Source organism: Chlorocebus sabaeus, unplaced genomic scaffold, assembly GCF_047675955.1.
Source record: "Chlorocebus sabaeus isolate Y175 unplaced genomic scaffold, mChlSab1.0.hap1 unalloc_scaffold_388, whole genome shotgun sequence".
NCBI classification, from domain to species: Eukaryota; Metazoa; Chordata; class Mammalia; order Primates; family Cercopithecidae; genus Chlorocebus; species Chlorocebus sabaeus.
In genome coordinates, this window is record NW_027327690.1 from 241,933 (window position 1) to 266,549 (window position 24,617).

General features: G+C 40.7%; 1 pseudogene; it reads left to right on the forward strand.

Moving 5' to 3' along the window:
• Positions 1 to 8,761: 8,761 nt before the first annotated feature.
• On the forward strand, positions 8,762 to 17,273 carry LOC140711242 (zinc finger protein 705D-like; annotated as a pseudogene).
• The last annotated feature ends 7,344 nt before the right edge of the window (positions 17,274 to 24,617 follow it).

Sequence of the window (24,617 nt, forward strand, 5' to 3'; positions counted from 1 at the left end):
TCTCATCGATTAACTAGGCATACTTCTCAAATGTAATGATTTCACCAGGATTCAAAAAGTGTAGTGGATCACAAGACCAGCAGCTGACCACCAAACAGTGACCATGACCTTTTTTTGGTACAAGTTTGACTTTGGGAAGTGGTTTGGAGCTTCTTCTCAGTCCAACCAGTGAGCTGGCTGTTGTATGAAATCCACTTTTAGTGGCATGTCACAATCTGATCAAGAAATGGTTCATTGTTGTTTCATAGAATAAGAGAAGATGACACTACAAAAGGATGATTTTAAAAATATTTGGTCAGCTCATGAGGCACCCACTTATCAAGATTTTTCAGCTTTCCAATTGGCTTCAAATGCTGGATGACCATAGAATGGTCGACATTCAGTTTTTCACCAACTTCTCGTGTATCTGTAAGAGGATCGAATTCAGTGGTTGCTCTCAATTGGCCGTTATCAACTTCTGGCCCAGAGCCTGAGGCTGAGGCTGCCATGACCACCCTGTTGTCTTCCTTCTGGGGTCCCCAGGAAGCTCCCAGGACTGAATGATCCCCACAAATACAGTGGCCAGGATGGGAGGGCTGGAGGTCAACTACCCTCCCCCCGCCACCACAACCAAGAGGCCCCCATGGAGGTTGGCCCCGAGATGTGGGTCCCTGTGGGATGCAGGCTCCCACGGATACTTCAGGGGATGAGCACGGGTCCTCCTGGCTGACAGGACCTGGTGGGCACTGGGTGTGTGGGGCCTGTATAGTTGGGTTGGACAGAACTGGGCCTAACCAGGGAGCCAGAGACTGGTGTGTCTTCCAGATTTCCTATGAGATCCCCTATCTGGTCATAGATGATGGTGATTGCTCTGAATCCCTGTAAGGTGTTAGGTGCTCCATTCTTACCAAGTTTATTTTGTTACCTGGTAGAACTTGGCTCATAAAGAAGAAAATGGTGAAGAGGAGGACAGGAATCCTTATGGCTGAAGAAAGAAGAAAGTTTGGCTTCATTTCCAGGAGGCAGAGAAAACTTCCGTCCGTGGCTCTCTAGCACCAGTGGAATGTCTCTGTTTGGATAAGAAGAGCCTTTCTGTACCTCATTAGGGATATTCATAGATAGAGGTGCTCTATGCTTGCAAAACTGCTTTGATGGGAGGACTGATGTGGAGGCACAGTTTTGGCCAGAAAACCTTGTTAAATGGGAACATAAGCTACAAACATTTTGGCAAAAGATGAAAGTTTATGAACAAACAACCATTTATATTGTTACAATAAGTTAGACTGTGTTGAGAAACCAGTTGCTTTCGTTAATGACCAGACATTTTGTTAGTGAACACTTCCCAGACTTTACTAGCCCTGCTAAGAATTAATCACCCCACTTGCTCCTGGTCTGAAACCCCAAAGTGCTTTGTTGATGTTACAGTGCTTACTGCCTTGTATGTTAGATTAGTGAATGTATATTTGCCTCTTCCACTACTGTATGAGTTTCTTGCTTGCTAGGACAAGGCTATATTCCTCAGAGCAGAGGAGGGAGTTGAATCATGCGGCCATTTATTCTCAAATCCTCTTCACCAAGTGGAACAAAACAGAACAGCGAAAGACCACTGCACATGGAAGCAGGAGGTCTGGATTTGGGTTCTAGATCTCTAGATCTATTACTAACTGGAGGTACGGATATAGTCAGGAAAATTGTCTTCCTTAGGTGCTTACTTGATAACACCTATAAATGTTGAGATCTGTTGGATCTAGATCAGGGGATTCTCAATCATTACTATGCATAAAATCAACTGGAAGAGTTGCTTTGGTATACAGATGCTTAGTTCCATCTCATGATATTTTTACTGTTTTTTAAAATTGATCTAGTATTTTTCATTAAATAATGTAAACTTTCTTAGTCTACATCTAATACAACTCCCACCGGCATACAAATACATTGAATGATATTAGCAGCAGAATCTTTAAATAAAGTAACCATATACAACTATTAAACCACTTTTTTCATTCCTTATTATTTCATGCTGTTTGTCACCATTGTCATCATAATCAGCATCATCCTACATTGCTGAACAGCCATTATGAACCATATGGCATAAACATTTTTCCTACTCATAAGGAGCATATATTCTCTATATGCATATGAAATTAATGTCTGAACAAAGTGGCTTAAACAAGGCAGAAGTTTATTTCTTTCTCACTTATATCTATAGTTACACCTATCATGGCTGGTACAGATGCTTGCCAAATTCATTAGGGACACAGGCCCCTTCCAGCTGTCTGCTCTGCTGTACTTTAGAAGAGGCTCCAGTTTGGCTGCTAAATGCCCACCTATCATTTTTTAATTCCAGGCAGCAGGAAAGAAAATAGCCAAGAGAGAAAAACAAGGGAACATCTACCCCTCCCTTTAAATTTTTTAACCAACCACCTCTTTTTTTTTTAACCCAGTTTGTTGAGCTATGATTACATTTAAAAAGCTGTACATGTTTAAGGTATGCATCTCAGTGAGTCTGGGGATAAGTATACATCATGAACACCACTACCCTTAAGATTATACACACATCCTTCACCGCCCAAAGTCCCCCCCATTATGATTATTATTATTACTGGTAAGAAATGTTGGTAAGAACACAAAATCCACCCTTTTAGCAAATTTTCAGTATGCAATACAGTATTCTTAGCTCTAAGCACTATGCTGTAAATGAGACCTCCAGAACTTACTTATATGGTATATCTGAAACTTTGTGCTCTAACCATATCTACCCATTTCCCCTGCACCACGGCCCCTGGTAACCACCATTCTTCTCTCTGCTTTTGTGAGTTTGTCTATTTTAGATTTCAAATGCAAGTGAAATCATATAGTTATTGTCATTCTGTGGCTGGCCTATTTCATATAACGTAATGTTCTCGAAGTCCACCCATGTTGTCACAAAAGACAGGGTTTCATTATTATGTAACACTGAACAATATTCCAATGCATGTATGTATTACCCATTTATCCTGATACTCTCCCTCCACCTGCCTCCCAACAGGCCCCAGTGTGTGTTGCTCCCCTCTCAGTATCCATGTGTTCTCATTGTTCTGCTTCCACTTGTAAGTGGGAACATGCAGTGTTTGATTTTCTGTTCCCGGGTTAGTTTGCTGAGGATAATGGCTTCCAGCTCCATCTATGTCCCTGCAAAGGACATGATCTCATTCCTTTTTATGACCGCATAGTATTTCATGGTGTATATGTACCACATTTTCTTTATCCAGTCTATCATGGATGGACATTTGGGTTGATTCCATGTCTTTGCTATTGTGACTAGTGCTGCAACGAACATGTGTGTGCATGTATCTTTATAACAGAATGATTTATATTCCTTTGGGTATATACACAGTAATGAGCTTGCTGGGTCAAGTGATCTTTCTGGTTCTAGGTCTTTGAGGAATCACCATACTGTCTTCCACAATGGTTGAACTAATTTACATTCCACCAACAGTGTTAAAGTGTTCCTATATCTCAACAGCCTCATCAGCAGGTAGTTTTATTTAAAAAATTTTTGAGAAACCTTCATACTGTTATCCAAAATGACCATAGTAGTTTGTATTTCCACCACGAGTATACAAGGGTTATCTTTTATCCACATCCTCACTAATACTTGCTATTCATCTTTTTGATAACAGCTATTCTAAGAGGTGTCAGGTGACATTTCATGGTGGTTTTTATTTGCATCCCCCTGACAATTAGAGATGGTAAGAATTTTGTCATATATTTGTTGGCCATTTGTATCTTTTCTTCTTGGAAATGACTATTCAGATCTTCACCTGTTTAAAAAGAAATTTCAACTTTTATTTTAGATTCAGTGAATGTATGTGCAGGGTTTTACATTGGCACATTGTGTGATGCTGAGGCTTGGAGTATGAATGATCTTGTAACCCAGGTAGAAAACATAGTATTTCATGGTGTATATGTTTTTCAGGTCTTGGTCCCCACTTTCCCTTCCCCTTCTTGTAGTCCCCAGTATCCGTTGTTCCCATCTTTACATCCATGTGTAATCAGTGCTTTGTTCTTACTTATAACTAAGAACATATGGTATTTGGTTTTTTCTTCCTGCATTATTTTAGAATAATGGCCTCTAGCTGCATCCAAGTCGGTGCAAAGGACATAATTTTTTTAATGGTTGCGTAGTATTCCATGGTGTACATATACTATATTTTCTCTATTCAATGATAGAGAAAATATTCATGTCTTTGCTATTGCAAATAATGGTATAATAAATATATGAGTGCACACGTCTTTATGGTAGAACAATTTATTTTCTTTTGGATACAAGGGTCAGTCCCCATGGCTGCTGTCAAGGGCTAGCGTTGAGTGCGTGCAGCTTTTCCAGGCTCAGGGTGCAAGCTGTCAGTGGATCTATCATTCTGGGGTCTGGAGGATGGTGGCCGTCTTCTCAGAGCTCCACTAGGCAGTGCCCCAGTGGGGACTCTGTGGGGGCTCCTACCCCATATTCTCCCTCTGCACTGCTGTAGTAGACATTTGCCATGAGGTCTCCACCCCAGCAGGCTTCTACTGGACATACAGGCTTTTCCATATATCTTTTGAAATCCAGGTGAAGGTTTCTGATATGGTTTGGCTCTGTGTCCCCCCCCAAATCTCACCTCAAATTGTACTCCCACAATTCCCACATGTTGTGGGGAGACCTAGTGGGAAATAATTGAATCATGGGGGCAGTTTCTCCCATATCGTTCTCATGGTAGTGAATAAGTCTTACGAGTTCTGATGGTTTGATAAGGCGAAACCAGTTTTGCTTGGCTCTCATTCTCTCACTTGCCTGCTGTGTTGTAAGACCTGCCTTTCGCCTTCTGCCTCCCCCCAGCCATGTGGAACTGTAAGTCTAATTAAACCTCTTTCTTTTGAAAATTGCCCAGTCTCGGGTATGTCTTTATCAGCAGCACACACCTGTACTTTGTGCAACTGCAGGTTTAATATCCCATGGCAATTGCCAAGGCTTATGGCTTGCACCCTCAAAGCAGTGACCCAAACTGTGTCTGGGGCCTTTTTAGCCATGGCTGGAGCTGGAGTGGTTGAGAGGTAGAATGCTGTGAGCACTGTCCTGCCCTTGCCCTGGCTGGTTCAGCCCTAGGCCCAGCCCACAAAGCCAGTCTTCCCTTACAGGCCTCCAGACCTTTGAAGGGAGGGGCTGCCACCAGCCAAGGACTGTGAAATGCCTTTCAGGCTCTTTCTTCATTGTCTTCTATTAGCATCTGCTTTCCTTTTAGTTATGCAAATGTCTTCAGCCTGCTTGAATTTCAGAGGATACCAATGGCCTTAAAAGTACCATATGACCCCTAACACTTCCTGACTTCATTTCTGCAATGTATTTTAATTTTTTACATCATCATGAATATTGAAACTTTTTATATCTATTCACTTTCCATTTGTTTTCAAGTCCAGTTTACTTCCAAATAATTTTAGAATATAGAGTCTCCATAAGACTCTAGTTTGTCTGGTTTCTTGCTGTACCCCATGACTGGGAATGCTTTCTAGTACATACAATACACTCAAAAGTACTTACGAGGCTGCATGCGGTGGCCCACGCCTGTAATTTCAGCACTTTGGGAGGCCGAGGTGGGCGGATCACGAGGTCAGGAGATCGAGACCAACCCGGCTAACATGTGTGAAACCCCGTCTCTACTGAAAAAAAAAAAAAAAATAGCCGGACGTGGTATCGGGCGCCTGTAGTCCCAACTACTCGGGAGGCTGAGGCAGGAGAACGGCGTGAACCCGGGAGGCGGAGCTTGCAGAGAGCTGAGATCTACTACTACTGCGCTCTAGCCTGGGCGACAGAGCAAGACTCCATCTCAAAAAAAAAAAAAAAAAAGTACTTATCAATGAAAAAAGGAATGAATCTTCCTATTTTTCCTTCAAAATAGCCTTAACTCTTTGGTTTCCAAGTTGATGTGGGGTTTTTAGTACTTGTCTCAAAAATCCAATCAAATTGACCCTGGTGTGTCTCCAGAATGAAGTTTTGATGAGGTTCAGTATCTGTGCAATCAGGGCATGTCTCTTGGAATGTAGTGCTGATTAGGTTTATCAATTGTTTTTTCCTATATAAGGGGAAGCCAATCAGAGGATGCGTTTTCCCAGAGAAGGAGCATCAGAAGAGTTTAAGACCTTGGGGGAAGAGAGTCTTGCTGCTTGCTTGTGGGACTTGCCTTGGAAGGTAGATAAGTTCACAGCATCCTCCAATTTTTTATTTTTGGTGAGTTCTCCAAGCACTGAGATGTGAACTGGTCTCATTCCCTTACAATGATACTGTTACCAGTAGAAGAGATTCGAGTTACTGGCAGCATATCTGCATGGGTCCATAAGCAACTTCAGTCCTTGCTTCCTCAGAAGAAAGAATTCGACTGAGGGGCATACAGCGGAAAAAGAGACTAAGTTTCAGAGCAGGAGTGGAAGTTTATTTAAAAAGGCTTTAGAACAGAAAGGAAAGGAAAATTCTCTTGGAAGAGACCCAAGTGGATGCCTGAAGGTCCAAGAGAGAAAAGAGAAGGGCCTTTTACCTTGATCCTGGGATGGGCTTCCATCTTTCCCATGATTCTTCCTTTAGGGAGAGTTTCTGGCATGCACAGTGCTTTCCTTACCCTTTGGAATTGAGCATGCCCGGTGTGTTTAGGGAGTTATATGCATGTCCATCTGAGGCTTTCTTTCCTTTTCCAGCGGAGTGTGTCCCCGGAAGATTATACTTTGTCATTTTTGTCTCTTAACATGAATGCCCAAGAAGTTGCTTCTTCCTGGAGTCTGCATTTAATTAACATTTTTGATGTTAACAGGTGTAGACCACCATGAAATGGCCTCTCTCTGGTGCTGCCTAATTATCATTTTTAGAGAGGCAAAGTGATCATTAACAGACCATCACCTGACATTTCTAGTGGGTAGGGGAAGAGCCCTCTCCTGCCCTGCTCCTGCTCTTCTACCTGTAACAAGACAAGCCTTGAATATCATCAGACATGTGTCCCATCAAGGCAGCATCTCATTATTAAACTTTACTGTGTGAATTGTTCCTTCACATCCTCATATTCTGTGCTCACTATCTGTGTGCCTTGTCCATTTTTGTTTTGACCATATCTCATTATTTTAAGTGCCTTCTCCAAGATTCTAGATCTGCATTGACCAATAGAGTAACTACTAGTCACATGTGGCTATAAACTGTAAATTAATTATAATTAAATAACTAAATGGCATATCCTTAGTAGTAATAGCCAAATTTGTGGCCAAACTAGAAATTCTGTAACTACATATGTGTGGTAGTTACTGCATTGGACAATGTAGATACAGAGAATTTCTTTCATCACAGAAAATCATGTTGGCCATGTTGGCTGCTACTTACTTTTATTTTATTTTTATTTTTTATTTCTTTGAGACAGAATTTTGCTCTTGTTGCCCAGGCTGGAGTGCAATGGCATGATCTCAGCTCACCGCAAGCTCCGCCTCCCAGGTTCAAACGATTCTCCTGCCTAAGCCTCCCTAGTAGCTGGGATTACAGGCATGTGCCACCACGCCCACCTGGTTTTTTTTTTTTTTCTATTTTTAGTAGAGACGGGGTTTCTCCATATTGGTCAGGCTGGTCTCAAACTCCTGACCTCAGGTGATCTGCGTGCCTCCGCCTCCCGAAGTGCTGGGATTGCAGGTATGAGCCACTGCGCCCGGCCTTATTTTTAAATTCTATTTGTGTGCTTTATAGTTAAATTATATTCTGCTTCTCTATATTCATTTCCTTTCACGGATTTTCTCAGGCAATTCTTAAATTTCATTCATTTACCTTCTTGAGGAAAGTACTTAAATCATTTTTTAAAAATAATGTACAGCAAATAATTTTTCCACGGATATTGTTTTAGCTTTATTGTGTTGGTACTTTTACATACTATATTCAGGTGTTATTATTTTTCATAACTTACTTTAAAAATTGTGCCAAGTTTGTTTAAAAGAGATTTCTCCCTTGATTTTCAGAGGTCAGATTGTGTCTTCCATTACTGTTATTTTAGTTTAATTTTATTTTATTATATGTAAATATGTTGCATATTCCTTTTTTAAAAATGTGAGATTTTTTCTCTCTCTTGTTACACAAACTTTTTATGCAGTGTTCATTATGCACTTTAAAAATAAGTATTTTGTTTCAAGGCATAGTGCTTTCACACATACAACCTTAGAATAATTTTAAATTCCATTCCACTTTCACCATTCCTGAACTACTTTGAATATATTGGATGTTGGAAGCCATAAGAGGTTTTGACTTGCAATCCAGTCAAGATGATAAGATTTTCCATTTATAGTGTAATCTGATATATATTCGTTTTGGTTTCATACTTTTAAAAAATCTATTCTCTTTTACTTTGTAGTGACCTTTGCTTTTCTATTTGTGCATTGCTAGAATGTCAGCTGCTGTTTCCCTAGCACCTGAGATGTTACTCAACACTGTATAGTGCTGGTGTTGAGAATTGAGAGAATCTACTAAATAATAGCACTTTTCAAGACCGCAGTTCTGAATTAAAAGGAAGGGAAAGGACAGGCAAAAGAATATAGACATCAGCTATTTTTACTGAAGATCTGTTGGAGAACATGGTTTTGGTGTCCAGGAACTTGAGACCTAATACTGCATTCCTAATACTTCACTAAGGTGTACCTAAATAGCCCTGAAAGGGCGAGGAAGTCACAAGTCAGCCTCTTAATTGTTATGGGTGTCCTTAAAATATTAAGAGAATATTGAGGATGCAGAATGGCTCCTTCCTCATGACTTTTTAAGAGATCTGGGCCGGGCGCTGTGGCTCACGCCTGTAATCCCAGCACTTTGAGAGGCTGAGGCAGGTGGATTACCTGAGGTCAGGAATTCCAGACCAGCCTGACCAAAATGGAGAAACCCCGTCTCGACTGAAAATACAAAATTAGCCAAGCGTGGTGGCGCACGCCTGTCATCCCAGCTACTTGGAAGGCTGAGGCAGGAGAATAGCTTGAACCTGGGAGGTGGAGGTTGCAGTGAGCTGAGATTTCACCATTGCACTCCAGCCTGGGCAACAAAAGCGAAACTCTGTCAAAAAACAAAAAAGGAGAGAGAGAGAGAGAGATCCGGAGGGAGATACTAAGCTGTGCAGACTCTCATCTTGAAGTCACCAAATACGTAAGTTGTTATTCCTGCTCTGGTGAGAAGTTTGTCAATACAGTTTTTCCATGAATTAATGAAAATTTTAGACCCATAATGTAAGTTTAAAAAAATTTATCCTAAAGATTGCTTGTGTATGTATGTGTTTTGAAATGTATTTAATCTCTATATCTTGAAATAGTTTTTATAGATTCCACACAAGGGTCCGTTAGGAAATAAGTGTGTTTTAATTTTCTTATAATATTTGTCCTTTTTTGTCCCTGGCACAGTTTGTATATGACCATTTAAATTACTTTTAGTTCATGTTTGGGTTATAATCACACACAAATATTCTCTAAGGTCCAAATCTTATTTTGATATTCAAGGAAGAGTTTACATGGTAATAATAGTAAGGGTTACAGCTGGTTTCACTGAAGCTTTGTAGACATTCTCTAATACCTTATCTTTTTGAAGAAATATCTGTTCTGCTTGAATTATAGACTACATAATACATGTACTGTCAGGTACATTCATGGAAGGGACAGGCAGAAGGAGTCATATGTTACTGGAGTCTTGATGAACAGATGTAGGAAATAGTCCAAGGAATAAGAAAAAAGTTGATATTGAAAAGTGCTTGTTGAAGTCTGTAAATGTGCATTAAAATGTGTCAGTAAAAATAGACACAGTGAAGTTTGGGAACTGGGGTCTGAATCCTGGAGTCCCCAGAATCATAGAGAACCTTGATTAGGGGAGTAATTTTGTAAAAAAAACCAGAAGAGGCAGTGACAAGGCAGAATAGAATTAAAAGTATTTCTGTGTCATTTTCTAGTTTTGTAATTTTGTCATATTTGTCAAACTCTGTTGATTATTTATTAAACTGGTAAACTACAATCAGCAGGGTTATTATAAGGGTTAAATAAGGAAATTTATGTATATCTGTAAGCACAATGTCACAATTAATACAAAGTTACCCTTGTTATTTTTCCTGGACTTCATGTACAAATGGGTCAGTTAATTTTTTGTTATGACACATAATTATCATTTGTACATAAAATATATTTAATTATTTTTGTATTTTTAGCAGGGAAATAATACAAACATGTTTTCCCCCATCTCAAACACATGAGTTCATATAAACATATCCATCTATATACCTACATATCTATGTATGAATATACACATGGACATCAGTATTTCTCAGCAAATATATATCATGATAATCAGAGATATTGCAACTAACAAAGACTAATATAAACCATGATTGCAAAAATTTTAGATACCACCTTAGTAAAATATCAGATTGAGCTGCTAAATTTCTCTCAGCCCTAAGTCATTTTGTATTTTCTGAGCATCCCAGAGGATTGTGACTGTATACACAGGACAGAAACACCTTGACCCAGGGCACTGCTGCGAATTTCTGATGCAGGGGATTTTAAGGGCTAGATAAGCGGGATGGGAGTGTTGACCCTCCAAGTGAAATAAATTCCTGAATTGATTATCCCCATCCTAAAACAGATTTTTTTTTTTTTTTTTTTGTGATAGAGAGTCTTGCTCTGTCGCCCTTGCTGGAGTGCAGTGTTAGGATCTCGGCGCACTGTAATTGCCTCCTGAGTTCAAGTAATTCTCCTGCTTCAGCCTCGTGAGTAGCTGGGATTACAGGCAAGCACCACCATGCCCAGCTAATTTGTGTATTTTTAGTAGAAATGGGGTTTCGCCATTTTGGCCAGGCTGGTCTCGAACTCCTGACCTCAGGTGATCCACCTGCCTTGGCCTCCCAAAGTGCTGGGATTACAGGCGAGAGCAACTGCAGTTGACCCTAAAACAGATTCTTACTTGATTGATTTCCGAGTTCCAAGGGGAAATGCAAAAGTCGAAATTGAGAGAAAGTAAAAGTCGAGTAAGGCTTCAGAAGGCTGTGATTGGTGTTGGAGAAACATTGCTAGGGCATAAAGCTGGGATAATAAAATCTGAGAAATCCCACAGTGTTTATCTACAGGTAGAAATCATATTCCACATGTGGGCGGAGTCAGGGATCCCTTTGTTTTAAAATCAGTGAGGGACTTGAATATCTGGACTTGTGTCAATTAACATACAAAACTCAGTGCTTTTGATGTTCTCATTCACAAGATATCTGTGTTCCTTCTTTGTCAGAAACCATAGTCATAGGCTTCCTAATTTTGACCGTGGGAAAAGAGGAGAGGCCTCTGCGTGTTTGTGTCTGTTGGTCAGGCTGTGGTGCAGGTGGTGTCACACTTCAGTGAAGGTCTGGCTTTTCATCACAGGTTGGTCTGAAAATTATGTACAAGGCTGGTGTCTCACGTGTTCTTTCTCCAACCTCAGCTTTTCTTAGTGCCTGAAGTGTCTGCAAGTGGAAATCCAGAAAAAGACAGAGAGAAACTGAGTTCTTGACAATGCATTCACTAGTGAGTAGGGGATGCCTCTTTCTACTGAAATTATATCCATATTGCTGGCAAATGGGCAGTTTTCTCCAGTTTGCATGGGTGTTTCATTTTTATTCTTTTTTTTTGTTTGTTTTTATGATGCAAAATCCACCCAGCCTGGGTGTTCCAAATGCAATCAGGAGACTTTCAGGTATCTGGCCTCCAATTAAGTTTTCTCAGGACTCTAGGTTGGGTATCATGTGTCAAAGATTCCTAAATTATCAATATAATTTCTAATATTACACTACTTTATTCCAGCCCCTATGCAGGCTATTTACAAAAAAAGACATGAGAGATCTCATTTATGTATTTCTTTTTCTTCCATCCATCCTGTAACCTCATAGGGAAATAATTGACCCATTAACTGTCCCGTTGGCTGAAATAGACTTAGGATTGTGATGAATGCAGGCAATAGAGATGCGTGAAGAGCAGAAGATCACAGCCCAATAATGAGGCTGATGTTCTAGGAGCTGAGTTCAATAAATACCATGTGATAGGCCTTGGGCAAGAGCTGCACAGTGTTGAGGAAGAAGGAGAGTTTGATAAAATATGTTTATGCTTTTAAAAACTTTGCAAAAGGACAACTAAAGAAGTCATTATTATTCTTATCCCCATTCATTTTACCTTTTGATAATTAAACTTTTTGCCTTCTGGTAACTGAAAGTAACATATAAGAAATACAATTACTTAACTATGGTTGCACACTCAGGAGAAGGAATATTGTAGATATAGTACAATTTAGGGTTCTGTGGAAATGCTCTATAAGGGCTGGTTAGAAAAAAACAAAACAGTAAAGAGGCCTTTTTATCCTTGTACAAGCCAAGTGACAAGTTAAAGTTAAAAGAGAGGCAGTGAAAACTGATGTTTGGATTGCCCAGAGAAAGTTGAGAACAGGAGGCTTCATATGACAGGAATCATCAGACTAAGACTTCCTCAGTATAGCAGCCTCAGCGGTCTTGTCTTGTGCAGCTGGACTGTCTTTAAGCCTTGTCATGAACACCTGAATTACATAACATTAGAGTGACTATATGTATGAATTGAATCCTATATTCTGCGTAAAACTTGTTCAGTTCTGAAGAATGCTGGAGTCTGGTTCATGACTTTCTAACTTTTTAATGAATAAGGGACCAATGACCTGTATTTCATAAATATTTGCTAGATAGGAAACATGTTTTCCATTACTTCTTTAGATTATTCAAAACACATAATAGGTCTTTTAACCATTTGATTGGTGAAAAACCTGTGGTTTATCTAGAGAAACAATTCATTTAATCATGGTCCTGTTTAAAAAGTAGTAAATCATGGTTATTTGCCTTGTGACAAATCTGTAATTTACTTGAAATTCATGGTAAATTTGTTTTATTTATGAAGGTTCAAGTGAAAATTTTATAATCAGTTATGTACAGGTGATTAACACATTACTGAAAAATATCTGGGCTATATTATGCCACATCTCATGCGATATTTCTTCATAAGAAAGTTTAATGGATTAAGAGTGGGTATGTCTCTGTGAGTGAATCTGAAAGGCAGATACCAGCTTAGTATTGAGAATGAACTGGCTGGAACCTAAAACACTGAGTGTTCTGCATACCCAGCTCCTACCTATGTCATCTCAGCCTTCCTCCTCAGGACATTAAAAGAGATTCTCTGTCTAAACTAAAATGTCTGTGATGTTTTAGAACAAAGTGACTTTTGAAGATGTAGCTATTGACTTCACCCAGGAAGAGTGGGCCATGATGGACACATCCAAGAGAAAGTTGTACAGAGAGGTAATGCTGGCAAACATCAGTCACCTGGTGTCCCTCGGTGAGTCCCTCAACATTCACATATGTATGTAGACACACATTGACTCATTCATTCAATAAGTGTTGGAACAGCTTCCCCATATCTCACTCTAATCTCCTCTGATTCTCTCACAGATCTTATCTGAAAAAAGTTTGAGCTCTCTAAATCTGTCTGAAAGAAATATCTTTATTTTATTTTATTTTATTACGTTTTATTTAGTTTGTCACTCAATTACAATGTAATCTTGACAAGGATTTCATGGTTTCCTTGGTACTCAGTCTCTAATACTCAGAACACACCTGGGAACTTAATGAATATTTTCAATGTATGAAATTAAATATTTTCTAAATAACTCTTCTGCTTTAGTCGCTATGCTTAGGCTGAGACCAATTAGTAAAAACAATAGCAATATCTTTTCTGTATAGAACACCAATTATTTTTGTAAATCGAATGTTTTTTTTTTTTGTTCTGCATGAGAATAATAATAAACATACTGTGCAGAGGTTTAATTAATCTCTTTCTGAAAAGACTGTGTATTATGCATTGTGTCTTGGAACTTAGGCATGGACTCAGCATTCATAGGTCCTGACTGTTTTAAATTTTCTTTTCCTGATGGACCTTTCGTTTGGATTTATTTTCTAGTCTCACGTTGGGTCAGAAAAATCCTGGGGAGTTTTCTGTGTTCTAGGTCTTGTGGCCTGAGCTGACCTTCACTGTTTTTATTCTTCCTCGGTGGCCTGCCTTACAGTTGGTGATAATGCACATTTATTGACAGTGAACTCAAAACACATGTACTGTTTCCACTAACAGGGTACAGATAAGCAAATCCTATATAACTTTGCAGCTGGAGCAAGGAAAAGAGCTCTGGCGGGAAGGAAGAGAATCTCTGCAAGGCCAGAATCTGGGTAAGCAACAGGGTCCTGTGCTCTAATAGGAGGAGGTGCTTTGTCAATGAATAATATCAGTCAAATATTAATTAGCGGTTTTATCAAATGAGTGGTAATTTCTAAAATGTAGGTTAAGCTACTGGAGCAGAATTCCTTAGATGTTATTATCATTTTGTTCATATGTCAGATGCTACTCTTGTGTCCTCTTGCCTTTTCTTTTACTTTCGGGAAAAGGATAATTCATGTACTTGTTGGGGTTAAACTGTCACATGCTGCCTCTTTTCCCGATACCCCTGTGAAGACTATCCCTCTATTTACCTGCCTGATATCTCATCTCCATTTTAACTCTTTTCACATTTTAATTTTAAAACTCTTTTCTAATTGCTGACGCTGTACAATCTGTTTCTTCTATTGAAGGATTTTCTTCATTTGACACATTTGTCACATCTAAGTGTTAATTTTTGAAAAAAAATAAACCGGCCTTGGGGTTTTTCAATTACCATAATACCAAGGTAACAATTTATTTTTCAATTATTTCAGACAAGGAAAGTGCCCTTAAGAAAAAACACACGATATCCATGCATCCTATCAGAAAAGACACATCCACCGTTATGTCAATGGTGAGTTTTATAGCTGTGTACACCAGTCATCTAAGTTAAACACCTGGTAATGGGTTAAGTTAGTAATGACGCACAGTCACCTGAGTGTAATTAGGCTGGCATTAAGTGCTTTCTAAGCAAAAGAAAATTTGATACTTTGAATTCAATGAATAAAGTGACCTGTGCTCTAAACCATAACATGAGATCTTTAAAATAGAACAAGTGCATATACATTGCTTATGCTCAGACTTTGAAAGATATTGATATCATCACAATTAATGGAAAAGCTCTGCAGTTGGGATCATACAAAAGAGAAAATATCTGTGTCTGCAGGAGATAACGTGTATGCAAGTGTCAATCGAGAAAAATGACGAGACAAGTCTCAATCATTTTAGGAAATTTATTTGCCAGAGTTAAGGACATGCACCTGGGGGACAGGTGTATACCTTTCTCCAAAGATGATTTTCTCTAAATTTAAAGGGGGAAAGGGTGGGATATTGAGAAGTACACAATTTTCATGCAAAAGGTGGGTAGAAAAAAATAGTGATTCGTGCATTTTTCTGGCTCAGTGAATCTGGATTTTTTTACATAAGATGACATAAACAAATGAGGCAGAGGAATAATGCAGGAGAGCTGCATTTTATATAAGACAACATAGGCAAAATTGGGCAGGGAAACAATCGGATATGCATTTGTGTCTGGTGAACTGGGGATGACTGCGCCTGTAAAGACAAGCTATCAGTTTGCATTGCCATGGTGTAACTTTAACAGCTCATGAGGAATTTCCTTGTGGGCAAAATATGGGGGAGGCATGTAGCTTTTCATCTTGTAGCCATATTATTTAGGAACCAGAAGAGGGAGGCAGGTTTGTGTGACCCTGTTCTCAGCTTGATTTTTCCCTTTGGTTCAATGAGTTTGGGGTGCCAAAATTTAATTTCCTTTCACACAAGTAACACTGGAAAGATTACAACTGGGCTCTACCACTGAATGGTTGGTCTAGGATTCAAAGGTGGTGAAATGAATGTATAGATGTATGTCGGTAAATCATTAAGAGCTTTTAATCTTTGTCCCTGAAGGAGAACTCTCTCATTTTGGAGGATCCCTTTGAATGTAATGATTTGGGAGAAGATTGCACTCACAGTTCCACAATGACTCAGTGTTTGTTAACTCAGAGTGGAAAGAAACCCTACGTCAGCAAACAGTGTGGAAAATCCCTTAGTAATCAGTTCTCCCCTAAACCACATAAACAAATTCATACTAAAGGTAAATCATATCAATGTAATATATGTGAAAAGGTCTATACTAATTGTTTTCACCTTAGATGGCACAAGATGACTCACACTGGAGAGAGGCCATATGCATGTCATCTATGTGGAAAATCCACTCAGTGTTCTCACCTTAGAAGATATGAGAAAACTCACAGGGGAGAGAGACCGTATAAGTGTCATCAGTGTGGGAAAGGCTTTATTCAATCCTTTAACCTTCGAAGACATGAGAGAACTCACCTTGGATAAAAGCGTTATGAATGTGATAAAAGTGGAAAAGTCTTTAGTCAAAGCTCTGGCTTTAGAGGACACACAAGAATTCACACTGAAGAGAAACCACATGCTTGTCTTCTATGTGGGAAAGCCTTCAGTCTATCTTCTGACCTTAGATGATATGAGAGAACATGCACTGGAGAAAAGCCATGTGAATGCCATTTATGTGGGAAAGCCTTCAGTCAGTGTACTAATCTTAAATAACATCAGAAAATTCACCCTGGAGAGAAAATGATAAATGTCTTCAGAACATATTCTGACTTTAGATGACATAGTGTTAGGAATGACGAATGTAAGGAATATGGAAGAGACTTCAGCTGCAGTTGTAACGTCTAAACATGCCAAAGGACTCACATTTTGAAAAATTACTATGGACGTTACTTCGGTTACCTTTATTCTTCAGTCCTCATCAATAAATTCATATGGAAGAGAAATTGTATGACACGTATGTACCAAAGACTTGTTAGTGATCTGATCATAAATGACATGAGAGAGCTGAAACTGTCAACATAATAAACTAAAAGTCTTCAGCAACAGTTTTAATAACTTAAAACGTGTGGGACTTTCAGGTAGAGAATCTCTAGCTCTGTGTTCAGTGTGAAAATGTTTTTATGTGCAATTTGTTGTTAAATAACGTAAGAAAACTTTACCTGGATGAACCCTTTATTTGTATTTTCTGTGAATAAACATTCAGCCAAGCACTAGGCTTGATGTTCACAAGAAAACACAGTGATAAAATGCTGCTAAAATGGAAAATAAGAGAGGAAATCCTTTATAAGCTAAATAAGAAGGGAAAGTCTTTCCAAGGGCAATGAATTCTCTTGGAATACCAAACACTTCTTACTGGAGAAGTTATGCCTTGAAAAATCATGAGAAATCCTTTCTTCACAGAGAAACGCTTGTGGCACATGTGAGATTTCACACTGGACAAAACATGGTTACCATCTTGAAAGGAGAAGATTCTTTAGGGGTAATTCATTTCTTATTTGACATTAAGTTTCTCACATTGAGGAGCTATCAAACTTGAAAATCACTGTGGAGAAACCTGATAGATTTCTCATCAGAAAAGTGAGTCAAGAAGGTAGACCTCTAGAAAAAACTCTTAACATATAGTTTAGCATAATAATTCAGAAATTTGAGAAAATGTCTATTCATAAAAATGCAGCACATAAACGTATAATAGCAAAGTGACCTGGGCATAAATTGAATGCAGAATTATATAAGAAATCTCATTAAACATTTCCAATAGATCAATACTTACAATGTTGAAAGAATACAATCGGTTGTTGAAAAAACTTAGTGTGTTGGTGAAGTCCTTCTTTCATTTATGCAGCCCTAACAAATCGATTTGCATCTGCATTCCTTGGCTTATGGGTCGAGATTCTACCCCAACTTCTGAGTCTCCCCAGTCTTCAACGGTTCTTTCCTCACAGCTCACCTCCCTTTACTTCAATGTCCACGAAAACCACTTGTTTCCATCCAACCCTAGAACTGACACATCAGGGATCTTCAGCCCCACTTGCCAGATTTCTCAGTGTGTCATTGCATAGATTTAGCAAGGAAATGGAGGCTGGATCAAAGACACCTAGTATATGCATTTGGGTGTCCCCAGCCCTTGCCTGTGTCTCTGAGTAGTTACCTGGGATCAGAGAATAAGGCAGCCCTGCTCTTCTATCCCTCAGAAATCTCTTGAAATTTTGTCCCTGAAGCCTCTCTAAGTGGAGGTAGCAGTTCATCTCATGACACCCCAGAATTTACTCAGGTAAGTCCTGAGTTATTACACAGAGACAGACACAGTTGTGTTCCTTTTACTTCTATCCAGAAGATAAAACGCCAGCATGCTAAAACAGCCGAACCTGTCAGCCACCATGCAAGCCTTTCCTATATTCGATTCAATGTACTTTTCCAGAAGCAAAATGAAAGTTCTCACAGATGGGGCCTCCTCTGCCTTGTCCTCAGAATTGGAAAATGTATTGTCCATCGAGGAGTCTCAGTACTGAACCTAAAACTCAAGAGAAAACATTTCCTGAATAATAAGTGGGATGACGACTTGAAATTTTGCAAAACAGGCACAATCTTAATACGATAGGCCTTACTAAGGCTAAATGGCCTTATCCATGGTTGAAATTGACACATAATTATATTAAAAAATCTCCACAAGTGATTGATTTTACTCAGCAGCCAGGGTTTATGTCAGGTGTGAGGATAACGAGCAAGAAATTCAAGCCCTTGGCAAACTGGTTGGAGAGGCAAGGATTGTGTCCAGGTAGAGCTCATAACATTATTTATTGTTTAATCTATTTAATTAAACATGTAATTTACCCTCAAACTGTGGCTGACATTATATGTAGTCCTGAGCCACATTAAGATGTACTATTTGTGCTCTGAAATTCTACGGGATTTGACAAGTGCATGGTGGCAGATCTCCAGTATTAAAGCATAACACAGAATGCTTCTTTTATTCAAGCTCTTCTTCCCTTCACGTAGAGAGAATCAATCGACTTTTGTATACTAACTTTCGAATTTGTTTCTTTATTCCCATCTTCTTTAATTAAAGCACAAGATATCGTACTCAATTTCCATTTGATCTTCCAAAAGAAAGGTACTGAATAATCCATACCTGAATTTCAGTGATTCAGACTCAGGTCCACCGCTAAACAGTAAAGGCCAAACGTCCTGTGCTGCCACCTCATGGCCGGCAAAGGGCAATGAAATCCATCGTTCCGGCCATGCAGGGCGCATGCGCGGTCTGCTTCCCTCCGCGAGCCAGATCTCCAGGGAGGACCTGAGTTTTCTTTAGCCAGGGTGAGGGAGGCGCCGCCGCCCTGGCTTTGGGGCTGGGGCCTCCGGGGAGGTTCCGGGTGGGGGCGTTGAAGAGGCCGCTCTTTTTGCAAGGCTCAAGATGGCGGGCCCTGCACAGGCCGCGCTGTTCCGCGCCCTCAGGGCGTCAGTATCCCGTTGGGGCCGGATGCCCCCGCTGGGCCCGGAGCATCCTTGGCTCTGCCCTCGCAGAGCCGCACTGAGGCTGAGGTGGCGCGGGGGGCCTGGGCTCCGAGAGGAGTGGCGGCAGCGAGGGCTGGAGGACCCGGGCTCCGGGGCTCCGGGGCGTCTGGCCTGGATGGGACTGAACCCATCCAGGGACTGGGACTCCCGGGTTCTGGTGCGGGTGGATCCTGGGCAGGCTCAGGACCAAGTCCCTCTCCTTCCACCAAGGAGCGCCCAGAGGCCGGCGGGAGCTCCAGGTTCACCTCCTCCTCCTTCAGGTGTTTACTTTTCCTTTATTTCTGTAAGGCCAGAAATTGGCGCCATCCTTCACATCGGTGAATCGGGACCCTAACACCCATTACCCCAGGTTTATTGTTATTGCCATTAACAGTGTTGGTGGCATTATCACTAAGACCATCATTGATTATTAGCAGGTGGGTTCATCATTTTGTCTCACTATGCATTTTTTTTTTTTTTTTTTTTTTTTTTTTTTTGTGATTGGTTTTGTATGACGTTGAATTGAACTTCTCTAATCTTGACTAGTGTTGTCAGATTCCTGAAGAGCATTCCGGAGGACAACCCCTGCCTTTAGTGCAGCCACAGAATTTCGTGGGCACAGGAGAGCACCTAGAATATTCCCCTTTCATTGCACAGCAGCTTTGGGAAATGGTGGCTGCCTGGCTCTGAGATGAGGTGGAAAAGACCGGACACTGGGGCAAGTGATAGCACCTCCACTGATGTTTTTATGAAGCCAGTGCACTGTCTCCCACGTAGACTTAGAATAAAATCTGATGGCTCTAAAAGGCCATGTTTGCCCTTCCTGGACTTCCTGGGAGCCTTTAAACCTTGTGTGGTTCCTAAAGTGGCTAAGTTGCCATATCTGTGCCTCGTATGGCAGCACCAGTCTTTTCTGGGCCAACAAGGGCACTTAGAATGTTTCCAGAAGCTCAGGCATGCTGTCTCTGTTCCTCCCTTCTGTTCAATGGCAATTCACTGCGTCCCTGGCTGACATAGAACATCCTGCAGAGGGATGGGGTTGGGTGACTTCCTGGCCAGCCTTTCCAGGCAGTTATCTTTGAAAAACTTGAAGAGACTCACAGAGGCCATTCACTGGTATTTCATGACTGCAAGTTGGGTTTCTGGTTCCTTGAGTTTACTTAGAATATCAGAATGGCTCTGAATGGCCAAGAAACCCTCCCTGGTCTTGGAAGTTGTCAAAAGCTATTACTGGGCCTCTGAAGAGTCTTTAAAATTTTTCAGGGTGCAGCTGAGAATAGGAAACTTTTCCAGGTCTAGCCCAACCAGCTCAGGTCGAGTCCTGAAAAACTGATGGGTATTGGGGGAACTCATCTTATGAAAGAGCAATTGGTGGCAAAGCTTGGTCTCCAGGACAGCTGTGTGTGTATATGTCTGCAGAGCATGCCTTGTAGTCATCTTTAGTAACTGAAAACCATTTGTGAATGGATAAACTATATTCCTTGCTGTACAATAGTGAAAAATTCATATTAACAATGGTAGTAATAAAAATATTGATGAATATTAACAGGAATGATGATCATCATGATACTAGTACTAGTGGTTATAATACTGATAATAATACTAACCCTATGGACTTGGGACATACAAGTTTTCCCTAAGTGTATAATAGGCATAAATATTTGGTGGTGTAGGGTTATTTCAAGTCCCAGAAAGCAAGGATGAACATCTAGAACGAGAAGAAAAACTATCTGGAGGTTGGCATGTACACACCTGGGGACTCCTGTGTTAACTTCTGGTGTTTCAGCCTAAGAGGGAATGTAAATATAACCCTGGTCCTGTAACACCATGCTGACCAACACCTACCAGCTTTCAGGAGATAAGATAGCTGGCTGATGGGACAGGGATCCAGAGAAGTTACGTGTCCAGACCAGTACATGTTGCCCAGTGGCAGAGTTCATGACAAGCAATAAACCCCAGGATAATGTCATTCCCAGCCACCTGACTGTCATCTGCTCTTTCATGGCCCCTCTCTACTGGTACCTCTAGGCACTGGCATGTCCTCCAGAGGCTGTAGGAGGGCATCATACTCAGTACTCACCCACCTGCAGGAGGCAAGAAAGATGGAAAGAGCTAAATACCATGGTTTCTGGATTCTTTTTGGTGGGCATGGCATATTTCGCATTTGCTTTACTAATGGTGGAACCCAGTCAATGGTTTGCAATACAGCTCTGGATGACTCTGGACACCTGTAGAGATTTTGACAATTTCCAGAAGGTCACAAGTTCTTGGAGGACTTTTTCATGAGTTCTTTGACTGAAAAGGTGGTTCAAAAAACTACTGTTCTGACTTAGAAAATGTTGCAGAGGCTGGGTGCGGTGGCTCATGCCTGTAATACCAGCACTTTGGGAGGCTGAGGCAGGCAGATCTCGAGGTCAGGAGTTTGAGACCAGCCAGAAACCCCATCTCTACTAAAAATACAAAAATTAGGGGGGCGTGGTGGCATGCACCTGTAACCCAGCTGCTCAGGAGGCTGAGGCGGGAGAATCGCTTGAACCTGGGAGTCGGAGGTTGCAATGAGCCAAGATTGTGCCACTGGACTCCAGCCTGGGCGACAGTGAGAGACTGTATCACAAAAAAAAAAAAAAAAAAAAAAAAAGAAGAAGAAGAAGAAGAAGAAAAAGAAAATGTTGCAGAGACTCTGGTGAACAGGTAGTCCCTCTCCTGCCACTCCAGGTAAAAGTTTCTTGGCCACAAACCTGATTTAGCAGTATCCCTTCATCTTAGGTGGGTAACAGAAAACTATTCATGACCTATCCAAGGATGGAGGGGGAATTTGACTTAGAAAACTTTTAGGTGGACTAGTTGGTGAAAGAAAGTGCATTCTAGGGCTCACAGGCCTACACATAGAGTTGCTAGCACATAAAGCATATGTATGAATTCTTTCTGAACCCATGGCAAGACCAGGGTGCACTTCATCCATCTCCTATGCTGATATGAATAGGTACTTGCCCAAAAAATAAAAGAATAACTCACGAAGCCCATTCTACAGGACACCAGGTGATACAGTAGGAGTCTTTGGGTTGCTGTGGTATGTATGTTTTAAGGTTGTCTTTTAATCATCTTCAGCAAATTCAACAGTCTTCAGAACATAAAAAAAAAATTATTCAACATTGCATAATAACTACCACAAATATATCCATGATAAAGAACTGTACCCACATAATAATAACATTAATAGCAATCATAATGGTGTGATATAAATGTCATTTTAATGAAGAGAATAATTAAAAAGCTGGTATTTAAGAGCATATTCCTGTAAGCCTGTGACATCGTTCCCATATGAGCCCTCATGCTGTTGATTACAGAGAGAGGCTTGGAGCTGCATCTTGGAATATCTTCTGTGATGGCAAAGAAGAGTGGCAGTAGGGAGAATAATTCTGAGCCACATGAGGACTTGGACAAAAGTGGAGATGCCTGTGCCGCGTGGAAATACATTACCAATGGACTATGGAAAAGGGTCTGGCCAGAGTCCGGCCTGACACAGGTCATACAAAAACTTTCAGTAGTTCACCCCAAGAAATGACTGGTCCAGGCTGTAGATGAGAAGCACTGGGCAGACAGATCCACACTCGCTTCCTGAGTCTCAGAAGTCTGGTGTGCATCGAACATTAAGCCCCCAAGCCTACTGAGACTTCACCTCCTGTCTGGTCTTCTACTATCTGATTCTTGAGCCCCATCACGTAAGTGCCATCTCCATACTGGAATTGCTGACAATGTCTGATGGAGGGTTTCACCCTGGGTAGTCAGTACCAGCAATGGATGAAATACCAGAAGGGAGGCTCCAGAGCTTCCATAGAAGACACATTCTAAAGTTGCTCGGGTGATGAAATGGTCATCTCATAGATTTTCAGCAGAACTGCAGCATTTTGTGAATACCTGAGTGAATGCAGAAAGTATCCAGACGCATGGGCATTCTAGGAAGCTCCCTGTGTAAATCAAATACAAGGAATATCTACTTCTGGGCTCAAAAGCTAACTTAGAAAATAAAAAAAGTGAGATGCTGGTAGAAGGCAAATAACTCCACTTCAGTTCCTGAGAGAAAAATGGTTCTGTAACCTCTGAGTTTATTTAGAAAAATTTGGAGCCTCAGAAAGACCAAGTATATCATTCCTGATGTTTCCAGGACAGATTGGACTGCTTAGGCCTCTGGGACTATTCTAAGTCCTCTCAGGTTTCCATGGGAAACCGTAACTCTACTCCTAGAGCTCACACCACCCCTGAGCAAACTCATTGTTTTCTAAATATTCCAAGAAAGTCCATCCAGGGTATGCCTGTATTGGTGAATTTCACCTTGGACTGGCAGGAGAACTCTGAGAATGATACATCCTGACTTCACTTGATAAAGGTAGGGGAGCCAAGAAGTCCAGATCTGGAGAGCACCTGAAACACCAGATGACAGAGGGACAGTAAGGAGGTGAAGTCAGCTATGGAGGTGGAGCTTCATGTTTAATGCATGTAGGATTCTGAGTTCCAGGACTGATGGGCTGGTGGGGATGAGATACATGTCTTCTTTGCAGGGAGCCAGGCCAAACCAGCCATCTGGTTGCACTACTGAAAGCTTTTGTGTGCCCAGTGGTAGGCAAGACACAAGCCAAACTCTCTTCACCTCTGGCTGGTAGTCCTTGACTAGAGAGGTTTGCACACAAGTGGTCCTATTAGCCCATGCTCTCCTGTGGCTTGCTTTCCTTTCACCTGTTTCTCATGTTTGCCATCATGGAACACATTTCATAGTGAAATTCTTTGACTCTGACTCCAAATTACACAAGGAGGACCCAATTTGTGAACTTTTCATATATTTAGGAGAATCTCCACATTGATTTTTGTATCCTTATGTTCATATTGTCACCAGTATTCAAATTCTTACTATTTAGGTCATTGCGTTCACTATCATAATTGTTAAATATTTTTCATTTATCATTTATTTTTATTGGTTAATTTTTGTGGCAGCTGTTATATAACAATCACTAGAGTTTCTCTATTCATGAAAGATGTCCATGTTAATGGAGGTAACTAGGAGTGTTACTTTACAGGTATGTAAACACAGATAATCTTGGCTGAACTGTGGCTATATTGTCTGGTGTCCCTTTGAAGGTGAAGCCTCTTGTGTTATTCTAAGTGACCTCTGGAGACAGAAACTGTCTCATAATTGCAGGGACGACTTGAGAAGGCATCCTGAGCCTATGCAGAAATGCAGAAGCACTTCCATGATCTAAGCAACCTATGTGAAGGCCTGAAAGCCAAAG